Genomic DNA, 27,765 nt, shown 5'->3' on the forward strand with positions numbered 1-27,765 from the left:
TTAAAATATGTTTTGAAATCAGGAAATGTGATGTCTTGATCATTGTTCTTGCTCAAAATTGCTTTCATCACTTGGGGTCTTTCTGGTTTCATGTGAAATATTTTAAAGTCTTTTTTTTTTTTGAGGGGTTTTATATTCACAACATTTTTTTCCCTATGGTGGGAGTCTTTAGTGTTTTCTACAGATAAGATCATATTATCTGTGAACAGGGATACTTCCTTATTTCTTTCTTTCCTGTCTGGATGCCTTGTAGTTCCTTTTTCTCCCCCATTGGCTCTGGTTAGGACTTGTAGTACTATACTGCATAGAAGTGGTATGCTGCATAAAAGCGGATAAAATGATATATCTTAATTTCTTAAATATATATTTAGATATTTGTTAATATGAGAAAAAAATAACTAAAAAGACCCACATTAGAGGTATATATAAATATGTTGGTATAATTACATGATGATATGTAATGATCTACTATAAATCATAATCAAAGTTATGTTTCTCTATATAACTTTTTTATAAAAACAAGGTATAGGGGCACTTGGGTGGCTCAGTCGACTTCAGCTCAGGTCATGATCTCATGGTCCATGCGTTCAAGCCCTGTGTTGGGCTCTGTGCTGACAGCTCAGAGCCTGGAGCTTCTTTGGATTCTGAGTATGTCTCTCTCTCTCTGCCCCTCCCATGCTCATGCGCTCTCTCTCTCTCTCTCTCTCAAAAATAAATTAACATTAAAACATTTTTTAAAAGATACACAGTTTATAGCTGTGTAGTGATAGATGTTAACTAAACTTATTGTAGTACTCATTTTACAATATATATGCAGATATTAAACCATTATGTTACATCTAAAACTAACAAAGTATGTTATATGTTATATATATGTTATATGTTATGTTATAACATATATATATATTATATGTCAATACAAATTTTTAAGAAAAGATACACCAATGAATGATGTAATCACTAATCATTCTAATAATAGAATGATCAGGTCTCAGAGGAAAAAAAACATTGGAAGTAAATGGACCAAAATATTATTACTATTTATATATTTTATGTAATACCAATATTTATTTCTCTTTTAAAATGATTGATTTAAGTATATGATCTACAACAAACAATTATTTCAAAACTCTAAAATTGTACTTCAAAATTGTATTGCGTATGTGTTTTTTTAAAATAATTTACAAAATGCTAGGCATTTTAAATATATTTGGAGACAATATACCATAAGTAACTTCTAAGTAAACTGTGTATTTCATAAAAAGATAAGAAAACCAAATTTCAGTTTATTATTTTGAAGTCTACTTCCATGTCTCTTATTTCTTAAAGTTCCTAAATTAACTAGAAGTGATGTAGTATAGCTGTGGGAAATTACAATTGTAAGTTGAAGTAAGTTGAATTGTTGCATTTTAATATTCCATCTTGACTGTAGAAGTGGTTGCTCAATAGCCTAGAGTGTTCATAGTATTTGAAATATTGTCAAAGGGCACAGTCTAAAAGTAGTAAAAATTCTTCCCAAATATCTATTTTCTATAGGTGCTCTTTGCACATGTGTTGTTTTATACTCAAAAGTCATTGGCACTACTAAATATTTCAATAGAGAAAATAGAATCAATGAGTAGAAGATAAAAAAAAAAAATAATGTAAACTTACTGTTCTTCTTCATTGAAAGTACATAAAGCACATGGTTAGAAATTTTTTGTAGTGTTTAAACTAATTTTGCAAATTCACTGGGCAAGCAGTTCTGTAAATTTTAGTTCTCTATTTATTAACTTTAGTGTATAAGATATATTCCACAACTTTCTTTTCTCTCACAGAAAATAAACTTGAAGATAGAAGAGAGCAATTCAGAAAAATGGCATGGGTTAAGTCTTTTGATCTCAAACGACTGCCCACTTCTTCACCTTTTGCATTTAAGTTCTATAAAAATGGCTTTTTCAAGAGAGGAAACTAAGTTGACATCAGGGAATTTCCTGAAGGTAGACATCAGACTCCAAGATAACAAAATCCCTATCTAGTTTCTAGGTAGTAGCCAATAGATTTTTGTACCACAAAATGGATATAGCTGTAGGACAACCAACGATAAAAGTTGAGACCAAAAACGTACACTAAACACTATTGGGTTTGATGGTTTTTAGATTCTTTGTTTAAATGCTGTTATGTAGTATTTGCCTTCTATGTCTGATGTATTTCATTCATAGAAACATTTATCTCAGTTATATGTGGAATCTAAAAGTACCAAACTCATAGAAACAGAGATCAGATTTGTGGTTGCCAGAGGCAAAGGAGTGGGAGGTGGTAGAATTGAGTATATGTGATCAAAAGGTGAAAACTTACAGATGTAAGATAAATAAATTCTGGGGATGTGATATACAACATGATGAGTACAGTTAAAAGTACTGTATTGTATATTTGAAAGTAGCTAATAGAGTAGATCTTAAAAATTCTTGTTACAAGAAAAATGTAACTATATGAGGTGATGGATGTTAACTAAACTTACTGTGGTAATCATCTAGCAATATATATACATATCAAATCATTGTGTTGTACATCTTAAACTTATAGACTATGTCAATTATATCTCATTAAAAAATAAAAATAAAAATAAAAATCTCACTACATGCTATTTGCAGGACACACACAAGAATCAGACACAGAAGGGTGCCTGGGTGGCTCAGTTGGTTGTGTCTCTTGGTTTTGTCATGACCTCATGGTTTCTCATAATCTCATGGTTTGTGAGTTCTACCCCACATCAGTACAGATCCTGCTTGGGATTCTCTCTCTCTCTCTCTCTCTCTCTCTCTCTCTCTCTCTCATTCTCTCTTTCTGTCTCTGCCCCTCTCCCACTCTCCCTCTCCCTCTTAAAAAAATTTAAAACAAAGAATTAGACATAGAAAATTTAAAAATAAAGAAAATACACCCATTTATTTATTTATTTATTTATTTATTTATTTATTTAAATTTACATCCAAATTACTTACATTATGGGGGAACAATGATTTCAGGAGTAGATTCCTTAATGCCTCTTACCCATTTAGCCTATCACCCCTCCCTTTAAAATTTTATTTTAATTTTATTCATTTACAATTTTTTATTTTCAATTATAATTAACATACAGTGTTATATTCGTTCCAGGTGTTCAATATAATGATTCAGTAATTCTGTACATTTCTCAGTGCTCAAAATAAGAGAACTTTTAATTTAATTCCCTTTATCTATTTTACTCTTCCCCCTACTAAAGTCTCCTCCAGAAACCAGTTTGTTTTCTGTGTTTGAGACCTTTTTTTTACTGTCTTTATTTTTCTTCGTTGGTTCACTTATTTTGTTTCTTAAATTCCACATATGAATGAAATCATATGGTATTAGTCTTTCTCACTGACTTGTTTATCTTAGCATTATACCCTCCAGCTTCATCCATGTTGTTGCATATATCAAAATTTTATTCTTTTTTTATACCTAAGTAATATTACATTGTTTATATATATATACCACCTATTTATGCATTCATCTATGGATGGACATGATCTGCTTCCATAATTGGCTATTGTAAATAATGCTATAATAAACATAGTTTATTGTGTATCCCTTTGAATTGGTGTTTTTTGGATTTTTGGGTAAATACACAGTAGTGTGATTACTGGAACTTAGTGTATTTACATTTTTAACTTTTAGAGGAATCCCCATACTGTTTTCCAGAGTGGCTACACCAGTTTGCATTTCCACCAGCAGTGTATGCGGGTTCCTTTTTCTCCACATCATCACTAACACTTGTTGTTTCTTGAGTTGTTTATTCTAGCTATTCTGACAGGTATGAGGTGATATCTCATAGTTTTGATGATGAGTGATGTTGACCATCTTTTTATGTGTCTGTTGGCCATCTGGATGTTTTATTTGGAGAAATGTCTGTCCATATCTTCTACCCATTTTTAAATTGGATTATTTGATTTTTTGATGATGAGTTGTGTAAGTTCTTTATATATTTTGGATACTAACCGGTTTTTGGATATGCCATTTGCAGATATCTTCTCCAATTCAGTAAGATGTCTTTTAGCTTTTTTTTTTTTTTTAATTGTTTCTTTGCTGTGCAGAAGTTGTTTATTTTGATGTGGTCCCAATAATTTTGCTTTTATTTCCTTTGCTTCAGGAGACTTACCTAAAAACAACTGTTACTATGGCTGTGCTCCCTTCTAGGATTTTTATGGTTTCATGTCTCATATTTAGGTCTTTAATCCGTTTTGAATTTATTTTTGTGTATAGTGTAAGAAACAGGTCCAATTTTACTCTTTTCATGTAGCTGTCCAGTTTTCCCAAAATGATTTTTTTTCCCATTGCATATTATTTCCTCCTTTGCCAAAGATTAATCTTATGATTGTATGTTTGTTTTTTGGTTTTCTGTTCTGTTCCACTGATGTGTGTCTGTTTTTGTGCTAGTATCTACTGTTTGGTTTACTACTGCTTTGTAGCATAACTTAAGTCTGGAATTGTGATAGCTCTAATTTTGTTTTTCTTCAGGATTGTTTTGGCTATTCAACACTGCTTTTGTGGATTGATACAAATTTTTGGATTGTTTGTTTTAGTTGTGTGAAAAATGCTATTGGTGTTTCATAGCGATCGCATTATATCTGTAGATTGTTTTGGGTAGGATGGACATTTTAACAATATTTGTTCTTCCAGTTCATAAGCATGGAATGTCTTTCCATTTCTTTGTGTGGTCTTCAGTTTCTTTCCTCATTATTTTATAGTTTTCAGAGTACAGGTCTTTCACCTCTTTAGTTTATTCCTGGGTACTTTATTATTTTGGGTGTAATTATAAGTGGGATTTTCTTAATTTCTCTTTCTGCTGCCTCATTATTAATGTATAGATATGCAACAGATTTCTGTATGTTGATTTTGTGTCCTGCAACTTTACTGAATTCATTTATCAGTTTTAGTAGTTTTTTGTTTTTTGTTTTTGGTGGGGTCTATGGGGTTTTCTACATATTGTATCATGTCATCTGCAAATAATGAAAGTTTTACTTCTTCCTTACCAGTTTGGATGCCATTTATTTCTTTTTGTTGTCTGATTGCTGTGGCTAGGACTTCCAGCACTATGTTGAAGAGCAGTGGTGAGACTGAATATCCTTGACTAGTTCCTGACCTTGGGGAAAAGCTCTCAGTTTTTCCTCATTGAGTATGATGTTCACTGTGGGTTTTTCATATATGGTCTTTGTTATGGTGAGGTATGTTCTCTTTATTTTATTTTTAATTTTTTTAATGTTTATTTATTAATTTTGAGAGACAGAAGCCATGAGCAGGGAGAAGCAGAGAGAGTGGGAGAGAGGGAATCCCAAGCAGGCTTTACACCCAGTGTGGAGCCCAACATGAGGCTCTATCCCACAATCATGACCTGAGCTGAAATCAAGAGTTGGCCGCCTAACCAGCTGAGCCACCCAGGCACCCCAGGTATGTTCTCTTTAAACCTACTTTGTTGAGGGTTTTCATCATGAATGGATGTTACACTTTTATTTTTCTGCATCCATTAAAATTATCATATAGTTTTTATCCTTTCTCTTACTGATGTGATATATCACATTGATTGATTTGCATATATTGAGCCATCCTTGCATCCTGGGAATAAATCCCACGTGATTGTGGTGAATTTTTTTTAATGTATTGTTAGATTTGGTTTGCTAGTATTTTGTTGAGGATTTTTCCATCCATGTTCGGCAGAGATATTGGCCTGTGGTTCACTTTTTTTGTGGTGTCTTTATCTGATTTTGGTATCAGGGTAATACTGGTCTCATAGAATGAATTTGGAAGTTTTTCTTCTTCTATTTTTTGGAATAGTTTGAGAAGAATAGGTATTAACTCTTCTTTAAATATGTAGTAGCATTTGATATGAAGCCATCTGGTCCAGACTTTTGTTTGTGAGGAGCTTTTTGATTACTGATTGAATTTATTGCTAGTAATTAGTCTGTTCAAATTTTGTATTTCTTACTGCTTCAGTTTTCATAGGTTATATGTTTCTAGGATCTTATTTCTTCTAGTTTGTCCAATTTGTTGACATACAATTTTTTGTAATAATCTCTTATAATTGTTTGTATTTCTGTGATGTTGGTTGTTATTTCTCATTTTTGACTGACTTATTTTACTTAGCACTATACCCTCTAGCTCCATACATATTGTTGCAAATAGCAAGATTTATTTATTTTTTTTATTTCAACCTTTCAAGAAAAAAAACAAAAACAAAAACGGAAAAGGTACAGAGAGTACAATGGTGGTTGCCAGAGTCTGGGAGGAGAGAATGGTAACTACTAGCCATAGGGTACAAAGTTTCAGTTACACAGCATGGATAAGTCCTAGAGATCTACTATATAGCATAATGCTTATAGTCAATAATGCTCTATTGGGTACTTAAAACTTTGTCAAGAGGATAGATCTTTTGTGTCCTTACCAAAACAAACAAACAAACAAACAAACAAACAAACAAACAAACAAAAAACACAGTAGGGATGGAGGAAACTTTTGGAGGTGATCAATGTGTTTATGGTATCAACTGTGCTGATGGTTTCATCAATGTATACTTATCTCCAAATTGAGCAACTTGTATACATTAAATATGTGTAGCTTTTTTGGTTCTCAATCATACCTCACTAAAGTGGTTTAAAAAATACTGTGTTTCCAAACCCTATCATATGATTTTAGCATCACTTAGCAAGTTTAGACTTACTCCACATTGTAAGATATATAATAGAAAAAATCAACAAGTAGATTAAAGGAATAAGAAAATGCAGTTGAGCTTAAAATGTGAGCTTTTTTTGTAACTTCAGTAAACTGAAGCAGTTTTCACATGTACACTATCCAGTGTGTAGTTGCCAAACAAGAAATGCATCTGTGAAGGATTAGTTATAATGTCAACATAGTAGGTGATGTCTTCAGGAATTGTTTCAGTGAGGTAAGAGCGTCTCTTCCTAAGAGTAGTATAATAACTGGTCTTAAACCTTTGCCTTCCTGACCATACACAGTATTGTTTGTTAATGGAGTCCCATTAGCCCAGGAATGAACAGATTTATTGCAAGGTGCCAACACTGAAGGAAAGTGGGGGCACCTAAAGGAGATTAGATAAAAACTTAAGGGTTGTTTTGACTGTATATTTTATTCACAGGTAAAATTAAGTCTAGATTTTGGGCCCATACCAAGAAATGCCTTTAGATTCAAATAAGAATATTCAGAATAAAAGCCTTATTAGAGTCATCGTTAGATAAGTGTTTATAATTCAGACATTGAAATAGAAGAAAGAAAAAAAAATCTAGGGGAAAAAGTCACAAGATCATGGGGATAAAAGCGTGAATATCTGTGGTATTAGTCATCTGCATCTTGTTTCATAGGGTCTTGAATTAAAGTTGTCTACTTCATGTAATCATTTCATGGCATGTAAAATGCCAAACATTTTTGCACTTTTTTTTTTTTTTGGTTTTCAAATCATAATAGGATGGTAAAAACTTATAGTTAAATATCTCTTGTTGATACCAAGTTCTAATTTATTGACTAGTTAGATGGATGTGGTTATATATAGTAAATGTTCATGATATTTCAGGCTGGACATTAAATATATTTTCTAAAGTTCTATATCTATGGTTTAAATATCCTCAGTGTTCTGGAGTCAATTGAAAATAAAAGCAGGCTTGGAGAAAATTAGTTATTACTGGCTCTTTTTAAAAATAGAAAATACATATTTCTTTTTTAAAGTTGAAAATACTAGCTCAGTGTAAATTAAAGCCATTGATGCGAGGTTGTTTTCTAATAAATATAATTCTCTTTGCTTGCTCTCATTAATTTGCATAACAAAATACTTACAAACTATCCTTAGCATATTAATTGATATTTATTAAACTTTAATGAAGCATGATGATATTAAGAGGCTATGTTGAGTTTTTTGTTTTTTGTTTTTTTGGTCAAGAATCAGGGAATATATACATTTTCATTATGCCAGATGCTCCTGAAATTCCTCAAAAAGATATATGTATACACATACACACACACACACACACACACAAACACACACAGAACAAAGCAAATAGAATTGCTATTATGATACCAGTTGGAATTTTGCCCCTATATTTTAGTGCAGAATTCTGATGAGCTATATAGAATCCTGGAGAAATCATTGTGAAGACAGAATTTCCCTCAGACAACAAATAGTGAAAGAGGAAACTTTTAAGAGGGAGCGGAGCATTCTACCCAGCTGAAATTACATCTAAATAAGAAAACTAGGCATGATAGAGCCATTTTGCCAATCTGGACATATTGAAAAGAGAGAAAGCATAAAAAGAAAGTTATTCACTCAAATACTTTAAGTTTTCACGGGGAAGTTTTGTACTTGTCTTTTGCTATAAAGCCTGTCCTTGATAAATTTAACTGTAACTTACAAGAAGAAAACCCCCCAAATCTGTATCTCTGACATTTACCCATTTTAGAGCTTCCATTCAGCATTTTAATTGCCCATCAAAAGTCATATTCTTAATATTCAACAGGCATCACATATTATATATGTCAAAATTGGAGTTCATTTTCTCATTTTTAGAGTCTCCGTCTTCTTTTATTATCTAATTTGATTAATGGTGCAGCCAACAGCCTTATAAGTTTCTCTTATAAATAAAATATAATGTATAAGTACCTTTTATCTTGCCCTCCATATCTAGCCAATAAGATAGTCTGTTGATTATTCACCATATCATATACAGATATTCATAAACACTGCCATTCTTATTGACATGGTTATTTTTATATTTTTATTTAAAATGGTGCAATAACTATAAAGTAAGAAAATATTAAAAAGTGAACTGGTATGCCTCTATATCTACTCCTAAGTCTAAATTAATATTAATATTAACATTTTGCCACATGATGTATTTTGGATATTTTAATAAAGTAACATTTTTCCACTCACTGACAAAAACAAAATAAAACAAAGGGTGCAAATTGCTGACTGCCTTTTCTGCACTACAAACTGAGGACGACTTTTAAGTAAACAGTTGTGGAATAATCTGGGAAACTAATATAAAACTTTGAGGAATGCTTAAGAAAGAACATATTTGTTTTCCAGAGCTAAAATGACTGAAAACTAGAGAGATATAGTGGAATAAGAGCTTTTCAGTTAGGCTACTTGTTCTGTCCTTCCACCCAATTTGCTCATGAAATAATGTTTTCAAAGAATGTGAAGGGAAATATGAGTATATTATCAGGAATATAGGCCCTCGGAAAGTTTGTGTACTCTGTAAACAATACTTTAGGATCGAGAACAGAGGGGGAGGGAGAAGGAATTGGAGGGGGAAGGTGGCAGAGAGAAGTGCTGCTGGTATTCCCTGGGGCTCAGGGGATTCCTTGATTCTGTGAGGTATCCCTTTGAAAAATTTTCCTACTGTCTGATTTTCTATCTCCATGCTTTAAACTTGCATTGTCTTGCTAACCGGTCTGTCTCTGCCTCGCCCTTCTCACAGTTATTGGGATATCTGTCCCTGTCTGTCTGTCTGTCTGTCTCTCTCTCTCTCTCTCATTGATCATTGACCTCCCTCCCTCCTTTACTTCCTTCATACCTGACTGTCTTAATACCTGTATGCTTACTTTTTATTGAAGTGTGGTATATACATTATAAAGGACACAACTTTAATCAATTCTGTCAGTTCATGAATTTTTACAGTTATGTATAACCTTTAACTTCCACTCGGTGCCTGCGGTAGTGCTGATTCTAATTAGAATATTTTACAAACATTTATGATAAAATTTACTGTATAGAATATATGGAAGGTTTGCTATGTACTCAGTATTAAACTAAGGACTGTTTAAGCTAGATAGATTATTAATTATAAATAAATTGCAATTTGTAGAGTAATGGAATGCATCAACAATACAGTATTTAGGTATAAAACTGGGAAATCCTACAACTCATTGCTAACTCCATCTGTACTCAGTTCTTACTTGTCTCTCCATGTCAAAACATATCCCAATAGGGAAATGGAGACTCAGGTTGCTGATTCTGATGGATTAAGGACTTCTCAACATGGCATATGGGGTTGCACCTTTCTTTTGTACTTTGCTAATCATTAGTAAACCCTGGTTCTGGATAAGATTAAAAATTTGTGACTCAGTCTGAAAAATGAGACATTTTAAAACTGGTGAACAAGAAAGCTTGTTTTTCAGACCCACATACATAATGTCTAAGGTATTCATTGAAAGGAATAGGAGGGGAAAATAGACATAATGAGAATTTGATATCCAGATTGTTGTCAACTTGTGCATGATTTGAAGTGGCTAAAGCTTTGTGACAGATCATAGGGCACACATCCTACTGATGAAATTTGATGAGATAAAGTCAAACTAGTGAGATTAATAAGTCAGTAGACAGGAATATGATCCCTTTCTGGTATGTATATACATTTGGTGACTGAAGTGTCTTAAGGTTTGAGGGGTTGACAGAGGGAGTGTAAACATCATTTTGAATTGATTTTTTTCTTGTATTTTTTTAATGTTTCAAGGAATTTTTATTTTATTTTATTTTATTTTTTATATGAAATTTATTGTCAAATTGGTTTGCATACAACACCCAGTGCTCATCCCGACAGGTGCCCTCCTCAATGCCCATCACCCACCCTCCCCTCCCTCCCACCCCCCATCAACCCTCAGTTTATTCTCAGTTTTTGAGGTATATTTTACATACAACATTGTGTAAGTTTAAAGTATGCAACCTGATGATTTGATACACATGTATATTACAAATTGAATACCACAGTAAAGTTAGTTAATATATCCATCACTTCACAAAATTATACATTTTTGTTTGTGTAGTGAGAATATTTAATATTTATTCTCTTAGCTACTTTTGATCATATAATACAGTATTATTAACTATAGTTACTATGCCAAATGTTAGATCTCCAGAACACACACATCTTATAACTGGAGGATGGTACCTTTTGACCAACATTTCCCCAGTTTGCCCATACCCTAGTTCCTGGCAACCACCATTCTACTCTGTTTCTATGAGTTTGGCCTTTTTTAGATTTCACTTATATGAAAGTTCATACAGTGTTTCTCTTTGTCTGACTTATTTCATACTTATTGTCAGGACTGTCATCCATATTGTCATCCATAATTTGCATAATTACTTATTTTTTAATGGCTGATTAATATTCCATAGCATGTATGTATTCATTGTCTTTATCCACTCATCCCTCGATGGACGTTTACATAGTTTTCATGTCTTAGTTATTCTGAATAATGCTTCAATGCACATTGGGGAACAAATATCTCTTTGAGATAGTGATTTAATTTCCTTTGACTATATACCAAGAATTGGGATTGCTGGAGCATCCTTTTTTTCCCATAGTGACACAAGTTTACATTCCCACCAACAGTTCACTAGAGTTCCCTTTTCACAAACTTCTCAATACTTGTTATCTCTCTTTTTTTTTATAATAATTGTTAACAACAAGTGTGAGATATTATTTTGGTTTTGATTTGCATTTCCCTGGTGATAAGTGATGCTTATTTTTGAGGAAGTAGCTATGATACTCAAGAAATTCAGATGCCTGTGGATTACATTGTGTATGGAAGATCCATTTAATGCTCTGTTATCTCATTGTTGAATGACATTTGCAATGAAAGGTACATCATTATCAGATTGAGAATGGTCCAGAAAGCTCAACATATGATATCGTTCAGTTTCAAGGGCTATGATTGTCCAGAGTTGGCTGATGGAACTTGGACAGCAACAATACTAAAAGTGTTGAGAAATCACCAATAACCTGGAGAGAGAAAGAGATCAGTGGTCTGATTTAGTCAGTCTGCCAAGAGTGCATAATATAGTGTGATTTCTGTTATCAAGAAAACTGGCTCAGCTTTTGGCAAGATTTACAAGTATGACATACAATTGGAACTTTTTTATCAGAAACGTAGAGCTCTACTCTGTGCTTGGTCTTAGATGGTTGACTGTTGCTGTGTTTGGTGTGATTATGCAGAGAACCATGTATCGGTTGCTAGTATACTGGAAAATGTAGGTTCAGTCAGCAGCTTGATTCTTTTCAGTCTCATCAGAGTATGAGCCTTTACCATGGATCTACAAGGGTGACCCTCACCATCTGATCTGCAACCATGCTTTGTTTGCATAGTATGGAGCCAAACAGCCTTGACTTTGACATTCAGTGGTTTTCCAAGTGGCAGGCTATACAGACAGGTTATTGGCTATAACCCAAGGTCTGTAAAAACATATCAAATCTATCAAGGAAAGTATTGAAGAAAACTGAGACAATATCCTTGATTTCTGCACAAGGAATGGAATGACCACCTGTTTTCAGTTGTATGTGTCTGCCACTGAGATTAAAAATGAGCAGCATCCCAGTGTGCACCATTGGATTTCAACTTAGTTAATCATCAGTGAAAAATTCCCAATTATTTAGAGGAACATCTATGAATTGAGAGCCTCATTTATTCAGTATATTTGTTTAGACATTTGAGTTGGAGAAGGATCATACTTCGCTCTAAGGAACAGTGGCCACTTTTTTACGTAAAGCCAAAGGTACCACTGGGATCGGGTTGCCTGCATTCTTTTCCATTTGACATTCACATTTGACAAGTGGAACTTCTGGGCCCTTACCACTTTTTAGCCATCGAGTTGGATTTGACCCCATCACAACATTGGACTGTCAGATTGGGGAATCATATGCGATTTATGGGTCAGATGTTCAGTTTAAACACAAGTCCAGTATAAGTCATCACTTCTTTTCCAAAGGGTATATCAAAGCTGCCACTTTCCCATTCTGTGTGTAAGAAGCTTGGAATTTTCCACTCCATGCTGACAAATAAAATGCTGAACACACTGAAATATCAAAAATTTTTCTATGATCCACAAAAAAGGTGAGGACATAGGGCAAATCACTGCTCTCAAGATAGAGTTAGATAGGCTAATACAGGGAATCATTGCTTACTTTAGTAGATTCACAAGTAGAAACCACTGTGGGAATCACTTTTGGGTAGAAATATCTGAACTGTTATTGATGAATTGCTGGAAGCTCAGTGTGGACAAGTCTGAGACTTAAAAAATCCAGGGGGACCCAGTCATAAAGGTTGCTCCAGCGATATTGTAAGATCCACCTCCAGGAGCTTGAGCAGGTTCTCAGAGTAAATATTGGAGGAAAAAAAATGACATCTTGCTTCCAGTGAGGGTTGGGGAGTGGGAATAGGTGGAAAGGAACCGGAACCATTTTGAAAAATGGCAGATCATGCTTTAACAAGGCCTACCCTCAGGAGAAACTGGTTAACCAGAGCCTAATGCTCTGGAGTTTTATCAGAGCCTAACTGACTTGGAGGAAGGGAAATGCCCAATTCTAGTCAGCACTAGTTTTCCTTGTAAGGGAAGGGAAATCACACAACTCCAAAAGGGTGTGTTTGGTAGCAGTATGAGGAAAGCTCAGTACTCTTAAGGGTTGACTCGAGATAGAAGATTCCTCCCTTTGCCAGCCACTTGAAGTGGGCAAAATTCAGTTCCTGGAGCATGTAGTTCAAAAGTGTCATTGGGTTGTCTGCCTCAAAAGTAGAGATTAAGCCACAGCTTTTTTCAACATTTTCCAATATACATCAATTTGTTGTGATTTGAGCCTCCCAAAAAGAATACTAATTTGTGGGTCAAGTAGAATGTTCATGTGTAAAAACTTAACAATGCAAAGGTCTGTTTTTATATATCCACTTAATATCTTACAAGTATAAAATAAAAGGTTCTTTAGGAACCCTGAGAAAATGTTAGCTTTTCTCCTTTAAACACATGGAGAAGTGCTAATATGACAACATTAAAATGTTTCATAAATCAATATCTACTTAATTGTCAACTACCAATGTTTTATCCCTTTGTTAACACATAAGTGTATAATATAAAGACCATTATTGTATGTAATTCTCTTGATGACAGTGGATTGTATTACACCTTTTCCAATTATGCAGTGGAGTGAGATGAGAAAGTCACAATGAAAAAGGTTTAAAGAATTTTTTTCTGATAATTTGGATAATTTGTTCAAAGCATGTAGTATCTTAACTATTATCTTCTCCCTGGCATACCCAACCTTCTGCCTAGTACAGAATAGGCTCCCAAGAAATATTTATTGAATTCAGTAGTTAAGAGAGGAAGGTATATGAAATAATAGAAACTTCTTAGCAATATTTATGACCTTTTAAATTTATTTGCAGTAATTTTCATAATAAATATCACCAACAAATTGTCTTATTTCTGTCCCTCTACTGGATATATGAGAAGTGGAAAGAAGTAACAGATGGGTTTCCCAGTTTTTACATGAAAACCAGAGGGCTGTGTAAAGCTTGTAAGACATCACTTTTCCTCTGGTGTTTTCATACACTGAAGGAAACTAGTTGGGGCATCAACACATTTGATTCATCTCCAGAAGAAACAAACTTCTCACAAAGGAAGGTGTCAAAATGGATCAGAATCAATAACAACTGCCAAGCACTCAGAGCCTGCTCTAGCATGTCAGTCACAGGGACACTAGAAGAAAAAAAGTAATTTCACTGGGCTTTGGAGACACACTGCAAAAAAACTTGGGGAAAAGTTAACTCATTTCTATATTTTAATGCATTTTAAATGAAAAATAATATTTCTAGCTTTAGCTCAATAAATATATCATATTATTTGCTCTACTATATTGAATTTGTAAATGGTCTTTCATAAGTTGTGTTCCACATGTGCCTCTTAGTTTTTGATCATCTATATAAAGGTCACTGTGATGAGGAAAATGCTCTACACATTATGACCCTTAATAACAGTATGCTTAATGGACTGTTATCAAACTGAGGACCATTGTCACCTGGAAAAGCAAGAAGAGAAGGTGACTTGGTATTGGGGGGGGGAAGAAGGGTAGATAGTGGGGTCAAAGATATACTTTACTTAATTGATCTATTTGTTTCACATATCTTCAGAGTAATAACCTCATACGCCTATGAAATCAACTTCATTTCTCCATCTTCCAAATGCATGGCATATGTTTACAGGGCCTAAAATTAGATAGAAATTTTAAATAAAATTGTATAGGAAACATTGTCATTTTGCATTCATTAAACATCATATCTGCTAGGTGTTTTACACATATTATTTTTTCTCTTCACAATAGTCATAAAAGATACAGAAAATAAAGTAGAGGTTAAATAAGTAAAACATTTTGATAGCAAATGGTAGTTCAGGGAATCAAACACGTGTTTACCTTTAACTAAAGTTCATATAACCTCAGTTATATGACATTGTTTTACAAACAATATACTTCTATTTTATCCACAATAAGTGTCTTGGTATACATATTCCAGGTTATCCTTTCCTTTTATTATTTTATTACGGCCTCAGAATATCTATCAATTATTTTCTACTATTTACAGACATGTAACTTAAGTTAATGACTCTGTTGCATTAAGTATTTAATAACCACGTCTTATCTATTCTGAATTATTTTTCTCTTTCTGCTTTATGTCTTTCTTCTTGAACGTTATCACTACTATAGATTGAATATCCCTAAAATTCCTATCTTGAAACCTCACACCCTGTGTGATAGTATTAGGAGGTGGGACTTTGGAAGGTACTTAGGTCATGAGGGTAGAGCCCTCAAGAATGTGATTAGTGCTTTTACAAAAGACATCCCATAGAGCTCGTTAGCTCATTCTGTCATGTAAGGTTATAATGAAAAGACACCTGTCTAGGAAGTGAGCTCTCACCAGACACATTATCTTTTGGTGCCTTGAACTCAGACTTCCCAGCCTGTAGAACTGTGAAAATTAAATTTCTGTTGCTTGTAAGACACCTAATCTGAGATATTTTGTTATAGCAGCCTGAATGAACTAAGACTAAAGCTACTCACCCATAAAGGTCTAGAACTAGGCTCACTTCCTTCATGAAAATGGAGTCATCACTGTTTAGTCTAGTCCTCTCCAGTATTTCATTCACAACCTTGCATGAACACACTTGAAGAAAGAACAAAACTTCGTTAACAAATGAGAAATTATCCTAATCCTATTTTTCATGATTTCTCCACACTTAATACTTTTTGTCTATAATCCCTTCTGTGCTATTGTTCATTCATAAATTTACAATCTTGGAGCAGCTACCATATATCAGAAAGTGTTCTAGACATTGTGTTGGAGATGTAACATTTAAGAAAACAGAATAAATCTCACCTCCATGACGCATCCATTCTAGTGGAAGAAAAACAGATTTAGATATAGAACATATTAGATAGTGATATATTCTATATAGAAAAATAGAAAAGGAAAAAATGGGATAAGATAATTATCATAGCACTTACCCCATTATATAATTTTTTTTTGTTCTGTTACCTGATAAATTTTTAAACTGAATTTTTTTAAGCAGCTACTACATGTGTTTTCCTTCTTTATCTGTGAATTTATTATTTCCCTATTGCTGTTATAACAAACTAACACAAGTTGATTTTTTTTTTTTAACACAAATTGCCTTTAGGCAGCACAGTTCAGAAGTCCAAAATGGATCCAGAGGTCTGTGTCTTTTCTGACCACTCTAGGGCATAATCTATTTCCTTGTTTTTTCAGCTTGTAAATGCTGTCTACATTTCTTGGCTCTTAACCCTTTCTTTCATCTTCAGAGACAGAAGTGTAGCGTCTTCAGCTTTTTCTGTCTGATTCTGACTCTTATGCCTTCCTTTTATAAAGACTCTTGTGATTACATTGGGTCCACTGGATAATCCAGGATAATCTTTTGATGTCAAGATTCTTTTATCACAACTGCAAAGTTGCTTTTGCCATTCAAGGTTACATATTCAAAGGTTTTGTGGATTAGGACATGGACATCTTTGGGGTGCTATTATTTTATTCATCACAGTCTTATATATAAGTATAAATATACATATACATGTGAATATAAGTATATATGACATGTAAATATGTTTCTTGTATATGAGCATTTATATATATATACACATATATATGTATATATATATATATATGTATATATATGTGGATATAGAATAGGTAGGGTGATGATTTTTTCAAAAATAGAAAGTAAGCTTTTAGAAAATAGGGACATGTAAGAAATGGGCAGAATTCATGAATAGATATTTTCCCAAAGAATACATCTATAGATGGCTAACAGACACGTAAAAAAGATGCTCAACATCATTCATCATTGGGGAAATAAAATCAAAACCACAGTTACATACCACCTCACACATGTCAGAGCAGCTAAAAGTAAACGTAAGAAACAACAGACGTTGGTGAGGATGAAGATAAAGGGGGACCCTCTTACACTGTTGGTGGGAATGCAAACTGGTATAGCAACTCTGGAAAACAGTAGGGAGGTTCCTCAAAAAGTTTAAAATATAACTATGCTGTGACTCAGCATTGCACTACTAGATATTTACCCAAAGGATGCAAAAATACTTATTTGAAAGGGGCACATGGACCCCAATATAGCGGGATTATCAAGAATAGCCAAATTATGGAAAGAACCTCAATGTCCATCAACTGATCAATAGATAAAGAAAAGATGGTATGTGTGTGTCTGTACACACACACACACACACACACACACTAGAATATTACTCAGCCATCAAAAAGAATGAAATCTTGCCATTCCACAACATGGATGGAACTGGAGTGTATTATGCTAAAGTGATATAAGTCAGTCAGACAAAGACAGATACCATGTGATTTTACTCAGATGTGGAATTTAAGAAACAGATGAACGTAGGGAAGGGGGAAAATAAAGAGAGAGAGACAAACCATAAGAGACTCTTACAACTGTAGAGAACAAACAGGATTGCTGGAGGGGTGGGTAGGTGGGGGATGGGCTAAATGGGTGGTGGGTATTGACGAGGGCACTTGTTGTGATGAGCACTGGGTGTTCTATTGTAAGTGATGATCACTAAATTCTCCTGAAACAGATATTACATTATATATTAACTAGAATTTATATAAAAACTTTTAAAAAATCAATCAATCTAAGGGGGAAAAAAAAGAAAATAGGGACATTTTTGGAAAGAGCATGCAATTTGGATTCAAGAATCCTGGGACCAAACACTTAAAAGTGTGTGGCTTTGGCAAACCTTTCAACTCATCTGTAGATACATACTCAGAGACATGTTACAAGGCTCAAGAGAGAACATATATAAACATGTATTTTATATGCTTAAATGCACTTTTCCTCTCATCCACTGACCTCTCTAATTACAGCTACCCTAAAAGGAAGTGAAATAACATGATAATAATAGAATATCATTCAGAGATAAAATAGCCCCTGGAGTAGTTGAAAAAATCCTGGCTTTGAATACTGGAATAGGAATACTAAATACTTTGGGAGAAAAGATTTTTACTGTGGAAAAGACTGATCTGGACATGTATTCCAGATCCACCAATTTTGCTTTGGAAACCTGAGCATGTTGCCTAAATGACCTGTACCACAGATTCTTTACCTATGTATCCACCTATTTATCTATCTATATACCTACCTACATTTATTGGGGAGAATGATCAAGTCTAGGATTGTTACAATAATTAATCAGCATTATACTAGATGTTCTGATGTATTGAGGATGGTTAATACTAATAGCTAATGCTTTTGTAATGCTTAATATGTGCCTAATCATTTGAGAATTTTTATATATTAGCTTATTTAATTCCTCAAACAACTTTGAAATAGGAAACATTTATTCAATATTTTATAAAGAAAGAAAACAGGCACAGACAGATTAAGGCCATGGTCATGCAGTTAATAAGCAATAGAGATAGGATATGAATCTCTAGATCAGGCTCCAAAATCTATGTCTAACCACTGGCTTATACATTTTAGTTCTCTTTTTCCTCCCTCCTAAACTAATAAGTAATTTGACATTATGTTCAGCCATTGGTTCTTTATCTGTATAATTAATACATAACACTTTTCTTCCTTGTCTAACAAATAAATTTGTCGTAAGAATAAATGTGGGGCAGAAGTAACATTAATAAGCCACCCTATATTCTTGGCACCTTATTAGATTCTTTTACAGATTAGTAAGCAAACTTAGAGGACCAGTGATTATCAAGTCACACATCTATCTACTGAGGGACATGAGAGATTGTAAAGTCCAAACCATTTCTACCAAAGTATCTGGGCCTCATGAAATAAAACAAGATAGTATATAATATGAAGTATAAGCATGACATGTTTTTAAAAATATACAGGGAAGAAGGAAACAAAAGTCCCTAGAAATGATACTGCAGCTGTTTTGACCCACATAGGAGCTGGCAAACTTTTTCTGTAAAGGGACGGAGAGTAAATATTTTCAGCTTTGTAGGCTATGTAGTCTCTTGAAATTTCTCACCTTTGTTGTAGTGAAAAAGCAGTCATAGATAATACATAAATGAATGAGCAGAGCTGTGTTTTAATAAAACTTTATTTCACAAACAGATGGTGAGCCTGATTTGGCTCATGGTATCATTTGCCGGTGTAGGTAAATACCTCAAATTTAAATCTGTGAAGAAGGCAATATATATTAAAACAGCAAACTAAAAATGTTCTCTTGGTCTAAAAGGAGTATTTCTTAAATAATAATACTAATGATAGTTTTTGTATTACACATTCTACTTGTCTTAAGGACTTATGTAAATCATATAAGATCTTTCTGAAGTAGGTATATTTTATAGGTAAGAGGCTAAGCAAAATTTCTGGAGATCCACATCTAATCAGCAGTGAGGCTGAGGTCTGAACCTAGTCAGTCACCTCAGCTCTGTCATCTTGACTTTTACACATTATCCTCTCTCTACTAGATCCATTGACCTTTTAACTTCTATAACTAAGGTTGGTTAAACTTGAATCTTAACACCACAGACATTGATTGAGGTTGAATAACTTAATCTTCTCTTCATGCCAATGCTTCATTTTAATAAAAAAATAAATAAATTATTACATATATGGAAGTGTTGGTTTTCATGTAGGAGGATCAACAGTCAATAAAACTCCTATCACCAAATAGTGATCATTTTATCTGAAACTATATTTATTTGACCAAAATTTTAGTTTTAATTGATGTTACCAGCGTTATAAATGTATAAAAGATACAGAACCATATTTACTTATTAACTTAACATTATTAAGTTGAATCCTATAAGATTTTGGATATTTAGATTTTGTAGGCTCAACACCTAGATCAGTGTCCATTCTTTACTGTTTTATGCAGTGGTGTAATCATGAATCGTATTTACCTGTAAAATAGAAGTAAATTAATCATTTGATCTTTGCAAATAATTTTTCCATCTTCAAGTGAAGGTTGGTTTGTACCAGTTTACATTTAAAATGATAAGTGATGTTAATATTATTAAGATGGTAATGACAAGAAAATGTTAACTGTTAATAAAATATTTTATATGTACATAGATGTTTGAAAGTTACTAAATTTAGTATGATTCTTAATATTATAAACTATATATTGGCATATGTTGGAATGTTTCCTTACTAGAAACAAGAACAATTCATGTGTATATTGTAAAGGTTTTTATAAGTGATATTCAAATTTTTAAGTTACATTTTAAGGAGACTACATAAAAATATTTTCAATATAATACCAGTGTCGATACTACATTTAATTGGAAAGCTGTATAAAATTGTAAGATATTTGAGTATATATACTGAGAAAAGAACAATATTTTATTTCAACTCTCATTACAATAAGTTACTGAAAATGAAATGATGTTGCATTCTCATTTAATTTCAACAAATTATGTGATGTAAATTTAGAGAAAAAATTATTTCTCACATTACTCAGTATTTTTTAAATAGATGTTAATTGTACTGTTATGTTAAAAAGCTCAACACATTATGCTAGGAAATCTTGGGGGAAAAAATCCAATAAGCTCCCTTCAGTCTAAATCACCATCAAGGGAACAGAAACAAGTATGTGTCAGTATGCTCAGTATTGTAGCCCAGGGGGACATAACACTTGCTATGTGTGGGGAAGAAACAGCAGGACTTTTCAGTAAAAAGGAGACAGGGAAAACTTGTGATCACAAAACAGAAAAGCATATTGCTGATAAGACATAAGTGTTAGAGGCTTTCTACAACCTCAAGCTGTGCTTCTCCCAACAAAAATCTCATACTAATTTACACAAGGCAATTTTAGTTGCACAGCTAGAAAGAACTATGAAAAATGAAATTAGTTGTTCTTTTAGTAGGGATGATTCATTGCAAACTTTGAAAGTGCTTTTCTCTTTTGGATTCTGTTAAAATAGCTGACACTAGAATTGCCTTATAAAATTGTTCATTTTAAAGAAGGGAGAATAGTGCTTTTAAAAATACATTTGAATGTATTCTTACTCTTTTCCATGAGAATTTTCATGAAATTTGTATACTTGGATGAAAGCAAGATTAAACCACACTTACAATGTTGCTTAAAACCTGCAGGTTTAGCCTTGCTCTAATTAAAGATGCACCATCACCTGTGGAAAGACCATTATCCATCATTTATTCCAGAAGTGCAGTATAGACAGGAGGGGTTGTGAAGGAAGTGGAGTGTAAACAGAGTATCCTGTCCGAATCCTGTCTTGGCTTGGCTTCTTATTTTTCTATTGTTTCCCAACCCAGAATATATAGATCTGTCACATTGACATGGAAAGAGAAAAGGATACTCTTTTTTTTTCAGTCTGTGGTGTTTGTGACATCATGAATTTAAATTAAAAAGGAAAAAAATGGAATCAAACCAGTTGAGTTGAAATGATTCTGTAGACTGTAATATGGAGTGTTTCTGAATAATTATTTTCTGGAAGTGATTCATGATTGGTCATGGTAGCCTGACAAGAATTTATTTGTGGCTCATCATAATTCCAGTTAGGCTCATTTTTTTCAGGACCAGAAAACTCAGAGAGAAGTAGTGTCTTAGGAAGTGAGAAAAATGAATTTTCTAGGATTGAGTGAGTTCACAAAAGAAATCAAGGGGATTCTGGCTTTCATTTGTTCATTTTACTTTGTCTAAGTTGTATTCATTATATTTCTATCAGAGTTACGGTCGCACAGGATTTTTAGAGTGAAGCTAGTGCACTCACTGTTTCTGTGCACTAACCATTTGTCACCCATGTAGAGAATATCTGGATGAGATTCTTACAACAACTACTAATAATATATAACACTCACTTTGTACTATATTCCAGGAACTATGGTCTGCCTTCGCATATTATATCATGTCCCATTTAATTATTTGAAATCTGTATACTTTAGCTTTAATTATGACCTTTTTTACAGATGACATTGAGACTCAGACATTTTAACAAAATCATCTAAATCCTCAGAGATAATTAGTGGTTAGTCCATGACTCAGACACTCTACTTACTAAATTTAAAATCCATTTCTGGAAACAAAATGTGTATATATGTAGTCTCTCATCTCCGTATTTCCTAGCTGGTTTTACTCTCATTTATTTATTACTGTTATGAAATTCTGTTCAGGAGGCTAAGGGTAATATCTACAAATGAAACCTTCAGTTAGACATTCAGTGATCAAAACCTGCACATAGAGATCAGATCTCTAGTTTAGTCTCTGACACAGAGGTCTGTAATGTCACTTGGGTTAACCTAACTTGTTTGCTTTAAGTGCTCACTCATTTAGCCACCTGAAGAAAATTTCAGGTACTCTATAAAGCTCCTTTTCTATGAAGTATTGGAACTATACAAAGCTTATGGTTATTTAAATCACTTGCAAGTAAATACTTTTCCTTCTTTCTTTGATCATGTACAGATAATACGATTGTAAAGTTTAAGATACTTTTTTTTCAAAAGGAGTATTCTCTGTCTCTATGGGTAGAACTACTTTCATTGATAAAATAATTTGAAAAAGTAAAGAAAGATTGAAAGAAAGACTGAAGGAAGGAAATCCTAAAATATTCACAAAACAATCAATAAAATATTTAAATTTTTAAATTTTTTCTTTACCATAGTTAAGCCATTCCCACCATATCTATATCTATCTGCCTACATACACACACACACACACACACACACACACACACACACACACACATATTTAGTCTTTGAAATGTCATTAGATCCTTGGATAATGCCTGAAAAAATAAATTTTCTAAGATATATTCTTCACACTATTAATAGAATGAATATTTTGTGGCTTTTCAGTAGAGACCATTTTCTTGTGAATCATAAATTATAATACTAAAATAGAAGTAGTAAGTATTGCATAATGAATAAGAAAAGTTGCTCCGGAGTAAAAATATCTTTTAATGTGGCCTTTAGAACTTACCAGTCATGAGAACTTAGTCTCACAATCTCACCTCTGCATTTCAACTTCCTTCATGATAAAATATGCATAATTTAAATTTAAGCCTCATTGAGTTGTAATTAAATTAGATGATGCATGGAAGTGTTAGGTACAGTGCCCAAATGTGTCAAGCACTCAACAAAAGGTGATTATCGTTATTAATATTAACAAACATTTTGATCTTAAAAATATATATCAGAATATGCTGGATTTCACTGTTGTCAGATGGCATTGTTGACTTCTCATTCTTATTTAAGCCATTTTGATATTTGTGACACCACCATTATTTGGCTATCTCCTCATAGCTGGCTTTCAATCTATAAGCACCAGTATGGACATAAAAATTGCTAAAATATTAAAACACATCCCTTTTTAGGAATAGTACAATAATATTTGATATAGTGCATGATATAGTAAGATGGTAAGTTATATTAATAATTTAAATTAGAAAATAAAATTATTAATTCACACCAATTTCCATAGGATTGAATGTCAGTCACAAATAAATTGTTCCCTTTTGTTGCATGATTTAGTTAATAATAGAGAAAATGTCTGGATCCCTGGTTGGCTCAGTCGGTTAAGTGTCCGACTCTTGATTTCAGCTCAGGGCATGATCTCATGGTTTGAGTTTCAGCCCCACATCGGGCTCTGTGCTAACAACATGAAGCTTGCTTGGGATTCTCTCTCTCTCCCCCTCTCTCTGCTCTTCCCCACTCTTTCACTCTCTCTCTAAATAAATAAATTTTTAAATAAATAATGGAGAAAGTGTATATAAAAAAATTTCAGCTAGTATCATAATGGCTAGAATGTCCTAGGTAACAGTCCAAACAGTGAACAAACTTTGTGCTTCCTCTTATTTCTTTCTCTTTCTTTCTCTCTCTTCCCTCATTCTCTTTTTCCCTAATTCCTTCCTCCCTCTCTACCTCCTTCTCGTCCTTCCCTCCGTCCCTTCCCTTCACCACTTTTAATTGCTAAGGCAAATGTGCAGTTACTTTGGTTGAAAAGTCCTGTTGGCATTTGCTAATTCTGAGTAAATACCATGTGTCTGGGGAAACCTTTACATAAAATAGCCACATGTGTGTTGGAAAAAGCAGAGATTGTGGGGTGGGAGATATTGCAGCACATATCCACATAAAAATAACAGAATGGTTTATAGCTTAGAATTTGGTCCCCTGGAAGTTAAAAGACAACCTCACATAAAGGTGACAGTGCATTACAGTGGTGAAAATAAATCTTTTCAATAATTAGTGTTAGTTAATAAGATATGGAGAAACATGGAGAAAGACAATATTCATCTTAGCACAAATATACACAAAAATTAATTTCAATTGATTGGAGATTTAAGTCCTAATGATGAAATAATAAGTATTTAGAGGAACAGATGGGGAAAAATAATTTTGTCAACTTAAAATGGCCAAAGGACACTTAAACATGATAAAACATATTGAGGGTTGATGGGGATAGAGATGAACTGTGACACTCATACATAGGTGATTGGTTTGTAAATTGATAACAGGTTTGGAAAACTCTCAGTAGCTATCATAGGTGAATATATATGTATCCTTTGATCCTATTTAATTTGGCTTTAGTCTCCCATTGTTCCATCTGCTAAAAATCTTATATTTTAGTCCTACCGAATCCTTTTCATTTTTCTAACCTTCTAATGTCATAGTCTTGAGATGGACTTTTCTTCTGTATTTTTAATTGCTCCCAGAGTGATATAAGTTTAGTCTTATGAAGGTAAAATTTGATGTATGTGATAACATCACACACATTTATGTTCCCTGCCATTATGTGTTCTTTAAACTCCAGACAGTTGCTGGAATTTTAATAGATAGTGAGGCCTGTAAACATACCTTCATTCAGGAGAGTCCTACTTTATTATGCTGGTGTAATTACTAAGTTAATGTGACCGGATCTAAACTTTTTATTACCCTACACAAATAGCCTCCTTCTCAAGGATTCCTTGTTTTAAAAAAATCAACTCTCTTAATCGTGTAAGTCAGAACCTAACACTTGGCTTCTCACTCTCTCAACAACTTCACATCTAATAGACCTGGAAATCCTGTTGATGGCATCAATAAAATACTGAACATGACCATTACTCTCCATGTTCACTTCTAACACTCTGGTCTAATCTGCCATCCTTGTTCACCTAAAACGTGGAAATCAACCCCTACTTGATCACTCTGCTTTATCTCTTATTCTCACAGAATCTATTTTTCATACAGAAGCAAGGATAATTCTTTCAAAATATAAATCTGAACTCAAAATATTTTCTCATAACTCTGAATAAAATCCAGTATCCATTTCCTGACTTGGAAGGCCATATATTTATGGCTCCTGATTTCTGCTTAAATCTCATCTCCCTGATTTTCACTTGCACTCATCTTGCCCCATCCCCACTGCTTCCTTGTAGTTCCTCAAATACTCCAAGCACTTTCCCCTTATGCTCATTGCATTAGTTGTTCCTTTCACCTGAAAACCAGCTCCCTTGGATATTAATGTAGCTAAGTACTTCCATTCAGTCAAGGTGCTGCCCCAAATATCCCCTCTACAGGCAAGGCCTTTTCAACCATTCTTTCTAAAATCTTCTCCTATTCCTAGCTTGTGGTCCTGCACTGTTTGAATTCAAAGCAGTTATAACCACTTCACATTACTGATCACTTATTTACTCTTTATCTTCCTCACTAGGCTGTATACTTTGTGATGGCAAGAACTTTGTCTTATTTGATTAAACACTCTACCTCAAGGGCCAAACAGTAGGCATGTAGGAAATACTTAATATATAATTTTGAATGAATGAATAAGTTTAATACTCATTCATTTAAGGTATGATGTGTGTATGTATGTATATGGAAACCTCCATTATATCATCACCACAATCAAGGTTTAAGAGATATCCAGTCCTTTTTAATAATTTCTACATACCTCTTTGTTTAGTGTGTGGTAAGAATAGTGAACATGAGAGAAAACTAATATGCAGTCGTATGAAGAGTCTTCATTTAGAAGTATTTCATGAGTGTATATTATTTTTTAAAGTACTATGTTCAAGCTCTTACCCTTCAATAATAAGCATTATCCAGAAAAAGAAAGATGTTAATCAATAATCACACAAAATGGGCAATCATTAACAAATTTAAGATGTTCTAAGTTAGAGGTGTTTAAGTCATAGAAATCAGGCATGATTATACTGAGGAAATGATAACTGAGCATATATACGATTGATATGTAGGAGTCATTAATGCCGAGAGGTAGAAGGGTGACTGTTCCATCTGAGAGGGTAGAAACTTGAGTTGTGTTGTCACTCTTTTGCATTTCAAAAAGCTCTACACTCTGACTGAGCTATGGAGAAATGTCCCTTGAAGGCAGATAACAGAAGAGGCAGGCACAAGTAAAGAAGAAAGCAAACAAGTTCAGCTATTTGTTGGCAAGCCTGAGATTTGGTCCCAGTTTTTTTCTCATTCTAAGAATTAGCATATGGTATGATATCTGTATCTCTTCCCCACTACTTATTAGATCTTCGACGTTATGGGCTGAGCTTTGGTCATCTTCATATCTCCAACTCCAAACACAGTGTCTTGAACATATTAGGTACTCAGTAGCTATCTCCGGAGTAAAATTATGGAATGTAAGTCTCTTAAAGATCACCATTAAAATGTTTGCAACTAGTGTTTTTTGGGACCAGACCCAAACTCTAGCCCCATGGCAAGAATTGAAATGAATTTTGGAACCCAAGATAAAAACCTGTGCCCTAGGTATCTGCTTTAACATTTTTTTCCCATTTTGCTGCCCTCTGTGAACATTTAATGATGTTTCATGTCTATGAATTAAGCAGTGACCTCCAGTAAGTGAATGATGGTGATAAGATTAATGCCACCTTTATCAAAATAACCTTAGATTATATTTCTTCACCAGTAAAATTGGGTTTAATTTTATATAGCTAAGAAGGAAAGATGAATGCATCATAAATTTAACTTTATATAAACACCTCTCTCTTCATTAATTTTTCTGTGTGTGTGTCTCTGTCTCCATCTCTCTCTCTCTCATACCCTTAGCATTCAGAACAAAGCATAGCAAATTTCAGACATTTGAGAAATATAATGATTTCGTTTCATTATAAAAATCTACTTTTCTCATACATTTTATATAATAATAGATATAATGTATTTCCAAATAATAATATAAAAGACTACCACTCAGCAGTATCTAAAGTGACTGTCCACTTCACATGCTTATTTTAATTCCTTCACTGAACAAATCAACATGGCACTCAGTTCATCCCATCTAATTTTCTTAGTGCCAGCCTCCTACAAGTTAATCTAAGAATAACAATAATGCACCAACAGGAGACAGTATTCATTTTATTTTCGTCTAAGGAGTAATCCTTATTGTTATCCACAAAGTAGAGACTGTGTTTGTTACTAATTAATTCATAATTTAAAAAAACAGTTTGAAAAATCTGCATTTTGTG

At 33.4% G+C, this 27,765-nt stretch overlaps 2 long non-coding RNA genes across 4 annotated transcripts in view; one reads left to right on the forward strand and one right to left on the reverse strand.

Annotated features, from left to right (window-relative positions):
• Positions 1-27,765, forward strand: part of LOC122236538 — a 310,323-nt gene that overhangs the window by 86,182 nt on the left and 196,376 nt on the right. The gene's annotated exons all lie outside the window — the stretch shown is intronic.
• Positions 11,710-15,981, reverse strand: LOC122236546. Its single transcript, XR_006214587.1, has 3 exons — positions 15,885-15,981; positions 14,968-15,033; positions 11,710-11,783 (listed from the first exon to the last, which is right to left on the reverse strand). It is a non-coding gene; the product is annotated as an uncharacterized LOC122236546 (long non-coding RNA).

The sequence above is a fragment of the Panthera tigris genome, chromosome A1 (assembly GCF_018350195.1).
Source record: "Panthera tigris isolate Pti1 chromosome A1, P.tigris_Pti1_mat1.1, whole genome shotgun sequence".
Taxonomy (NCBI): domain Eukaryota; kingdom Metazoa; phylum Chordata; class Mammalia; order Carnivora; family Felidae; genus Panthera; species Panthera tigris.